We start from the raw sequence: 5000 nt of genomic DNA on the forward strand, positions 1-5000 counted from the left end.
CTATTCCAGGAGATTTATTTTTCTTCAAGGAATCAATGGCATTGCCCACCTCCTCCTGTGCAAACGGAATAACCACACCCTCATCTGGATAGTCTTCTTCCATTTTTAGTCTCAAAAGCGACTGGTATTCATTATCTGAATTTGGATTATCACTTGGTAGCAGAGCTTCCAATAAGTAGTGAGCTGAGTCCCGCCAACCTATTGTTGTAGTTCCATCCGGCTTCTGGAGCGTAGACATGATAAGTGGTGTCTTAATTTTTTCACTAATAATCTTATATGGCAGTCCCCATACATTAGTTTCAAATTGTCTTTTAACAAAGTTTTCCCAGTGCTTTATTCTGGTATTTATTAGTTCTTGTTTATAGTTTCCTTTCAGTTCTCTGTAGTTTTGCAGCCTTCTTTGTCTCTCTCTATCACCCAGTGCCCTTTGATATGCTCTTCGAGCACGTCGTACACATCTTCTCAATTCTGTTAATGTGGAGCTCCAAGGGACCCTTGACTGACGAAAATAGGATCGTCTAGGTATGAAGGAATTCATGAGATTTTGAATTTGGTTCTGTATCTTTTCAGCCGCCTCATCAATATCAAAGCCATTTCCTATTGGTACTTGTAGCTGTAACTCTTCCCTCATACCTTCCCAATCAGCTCTCTTAAAATCAAAAATGGTTCCAGAAAAATCTTCATTTCTATTCATGTCAGATGTCCTTGTAATTTGGAATGTAATCATATTGTGATCGCTTACCGTTACCCTATTCAACACCTGCCAGCCTTGTATCCTACTTAAAACACTTTCGCTAGCCAACGTCACATCTATATTCGATTTCGCGCCTGCTCTATTTTGATATGTATATGGGAAGCCAGGCCTATTCATCACTATTAAATTGAGTTCCCCAATTGCATCCTGCAATTCCACTCCTCTCTCATCAGTCTCTATGCTATTCCAAAGTATCGATTTCGCATTGGCATCTATTGTGAAGATATGGAATCTATTCCCTCCAACCTCTTTGGCTCTTTTCAATCTATCTATGTATGGTTGTATCTCATGTGCATACTGAAAATACGAATTAGTAAGTAAGAATACTCCCTCGGGTGATGTTAACTCCACCGTGATGGAATGCTCGTCATTTACCTGAGAGATTGCTGTAAGCAAAATCTCCCTTTTTAATACCACAGTAACCGTCATAGGATTTTCTCCACACATGATTGCCCTAGCACTAACTGGACTATGAACAAGCTTACCATTTTTGGTATACGGTTCTTGAATGCATAAAACATCCAAACTTCGATCCTCTGCAACCTTCCAGATCTCGGACATGACTGTGATACTACGCATTGCATTAATCTGAGCAACTCTTATCCCAGAATTCCTATTTGACATTAAGGTTGTCGAATATGGTTGTAGAACTTAACTCCAGTCTTGTCATACTCATAAACGGTTCTTCCATAACATTCTACAAACTCTCTGTAAAGATCTTCTTTATTAAATTTTTCGCTACGTCGAGTATATGCGCGATTAAGTAACTCGCTTAGTTCTTCCATATCTGTAGGTAAGTTATTACATCGCAGAAACAATCTATCCGCAGTTCCTGGATATGGAAAACCAATGGTCTTCCCTTTTGGATGTCCTTCTCTAATAATATGTCTAAGGGCCACAACAAGAACACTCATATCTTCCAACCTAGAGAGCCTATAATTCTCTTCCAGATCTGAATATATTAGATAAGGGTCTATTTGTTTTGTATCGCTATCCTTGTCACTATCCTTATTCTTATCACTATCCTTATCACTGGACGACATCTGAGTACTTTCACTCTCTGCAGGAGTGGTCTGAGTGCTGATTGACTTCATTAGGGGCTTATCACAACTTCCATTGTCATTTCTACTTTTCCCTTTCAGCTTAGATTTAATCTTTGAGAGAATTCCTCGATTCCCTGAACCTATATCACTACTACTTTTCCCATTTAATAGGGTGTGGCTAATTAGTTTCTCCTGTTGAAAAGGAGGAGACTCGCTGGATACGCTGGAGGTAACAACACTGTCCTGTAAGGGAAGAGAAGATTCATTCTCCTGTTGAGAAGGAGGAGACTCACTGGATACACTAAAGGTAGCAACACTGTCCTGTAAAGGAAGAGAAGATTCATTCTCCTGTTGAGAAGGAGGGGACTCACTGGATGCACCGGAGATAACAACACTGTCCTGTAGGTGAAGTGAAAGTTCAGTCTCCCGTGACACCAAGGATACACATGTCTCCGTACTATCTATGATTTTTGAATCTTTTGCTTCTGTGGCTACATTTACATTTTCTCGTTGCTTAAAACCTCTAGTATTCCCTATTATATTTGTGCCTGAGGAACTTTGTTGTTGCATGGTATCAAAAGTTTGTCTCTTATTACGTAGCATGTTCCTCCACTCCATCGCCCTGCGCCAGTTCCGTAGCCTCGTTGAAGGAGGCTTACGTTTCTTACTCCTCAAATTATTATCAGCCATTTGTTGATACTTATTTGTTAAATTTAATTCACTAAGAGGTATGAACACCTTACTGTATGGTGACAATTTACTGGCCATAATCTATACTCTGAATTGCTCTCTGTAAGTAAAGCTGATAAGTCGGACATTGTGGACCTGGTGAATTACACAATTTCCCTCTTGAGGAGCAGGGGATGCACTTTGCTGGCTTGCTAAGATTTGGACAAGTTTTCTTCTGGTGGTTTTCCTCGCCACAGTGTGAACAAACCGAAGCCTTTGCAGTACACTTAGCACTTTTATGACCAAAATTTTGACACTTAAAGCACTTAAATGCAAAGTAATCTCTTACTGATAGTGATCTAAAATCAACATACACACGTTTCCCTTCAATCAGCGTTTTCCTCACACGTGCACTCACTTCAAAGACATGGTTTACTTCTGTTTTCCCTCTGGGACAGCGGGAATCTCGTTAATCCATTCATGCGCGTCACTAATTAGATGACGAGGCATTTGGCTACCTTAAGAGAGTCATAGTTACTCCCGCCGTTTACCCGCGCTTGCTTGAATTTCTTCACGTTGACATTCAGAGCACTGGGCAGAAATCACATTGCGTCAACACCCGCTAGGGCCATCGCAATGCTTTGTTTTAATTAGACAGTCGGATTCCCCCAGTCCGTGCCAGTTCTGAGTTGATCGTTGAATGGCGGCCGAAGAGAATCCGCGCACCCGCGCGCCCCCGGAGGAGCACGCTAAGGCGGACGCGGCCTCGCAGCAAGGAAGATCCGTGGGAGGCCAAGGCACGGGACCGAGCTCGGATCCTGCACGCAGGTTGAAGCACCGGGGCGCGAACGCCGCGCAGGCGCGCGCATCCTGCACCGCCGGCCAGCACGAGGCCGACCAACGGCGAGAGCAGACCACGCCCGCGCTAAACGCCCGCACTTACCGGCACCCCTACGGCACTCACCTCGCCCAGGCCCGGCACGTTAGCGCTGACCCACTTCCCGACCAAGCCCGACACGCCCCGATCCTCAGAGCCAATCCTTATTTGCCGACTTCCCTTACCTACATTATTCTATCGACTAGAGGCTCTTCACTTGGAGACCTGCTGCGGATATGGGTACGACCGGCGCGACACCTCCACGTGGCCCTCTCCCGGATTTTCAAGGTCCGAGGGGAAGATCGGGACACCGCCGCAACTGCGGTGCTCTTCGCGTTCCAAACCCTATCTCCCTGCTAGAGGATTCCAGGGAACTCGAACGCTCATGCAGAAAAGAAAACTCTTCCCCGATCTCCCGACGGCGTCTCCGGGTCCTTTTGGGTTACCCCGACGAGCATCTCTAAAAGAGGGGCCCGACTTGTATCGGTTCCGCTGCCGGGTTCCGGAATAGGAACCGGATTCCCTTTCGCCCAACGGGGGCCAGCACAAAGCGCATCATGCTATGACGGCCCCCATCAACATCGGATTTCTCCTAGGGCTTAGGATCGACTGACTCGTGTGCAACGGCTGTTCACACGAAACCCTTCTCCGCGTCAGCCCTCCAGGGCCTCGCTGGAGTATTTGCTACTACCACCAAGATCTGCACCGACGGCGGCTCCAGGCAGGCTCACGCCCAGACCCTTCTGCGCCCACCGCCGCGACCCTCCTACTCGTCAGGGCTTCGCGGCCGGCCGCAAGGACCGGCCATGACTGCCAGACTGACGGCCGAGTATAGGCACGACGCTTCAGCGCCATCCATTTTCAGGGCTAGTTGCTTCGGCAGGTGAGTTGTTACACACTCCTTAGCGGATTCCGACTTCCATGGCCACCGTCCTGCTGTCTTAAGCAACCAACGCCTTTCATGGTTTCCCATGAGCGTCGATTCGGGCGCCTTAACTCGGCGTTTGGTTCATCCCACAGCGCCAGTTCTGCTTACCAAAAGTGGCCCACTTGGCACTCCGATCCGAGTCGTTTGCTCGCGGCTTCAGCATATCAAGCAAGCCGGAGATCTCACCCATTTAAAGTTTGAGAATAGGTTGAGGTCGTTTCGGCCCCAAGGCCTCTAATCATTCGCTTTACCGGATGAGACTCGTACGAGCACCAGCTATCCTGAGGGAAACTTCGGAGGGAACCAGCTACTAGATGGTTCGATTAGTCTTTCGCCCCTATACCCAGCTCCGACGATCGATTTGCACGTCAGAATCGCTACGGACCTCCATCAGGGTTTCCCCTGACTTCGTCCTGGCCAGGCATAGTTCACCATCTTTCGGGTCCCAACGTGTACGCTCTAGGTGCGCCTCACCTCGCAATGAGGACGAGACGCCCCGGGAGTGCGGAGGCCGCCGCCCCGTGAAGGGCGGGGAAGCCCCATCCTCCCTCGGCCCGCGCAAGGCGAGACCTTCACTTTCATTACGCCTTTAGGTTTCGTACAGCCCAATGACTCGCGCACATGTTAGACTCCTTGGTCCGTGTTTCAAGACGGGTCGTGAAATTGTCCAAAGCTGAAGCGCCGCTGACGGGAGCGATTATTCCGCCCGAGAGCATCCCGAGCCAACAG

The 5000-nt window shown here is 47.9% G+C and overlaps 1 pseudogene; it reads right to left on the reverse strand.

Moving 5' to 3' along the window:
* Positions 1-2468: 2468 nt before the first annotated feature.
* The window catches only part of LOC126449455 (large subunit ribosomal RNA), a 3378-nt pseudogene continuing 846 nt past the window's right edge, over positions 2469-5000 (reverse strand).

Source organism: Schistocerca serialis, unplaced genomic scaffold, assembly GCF_023864345.2.
Source record: "Schistocerca serialis cubense isolate TAMUIC-IGC-003099 unplaced genomic scaffold, iqSchSeri2.2 HiC_scaffold_720, whole genome shotgun sequence".
In the NCBI taxonomy this organism is placed as follows: domain Eukaryota; kingdom Metazoa; phylum Arthropoda; class Insecta; order Orthoptera; family Acrididae; genus Schistocerca; species Schistocerca serialis.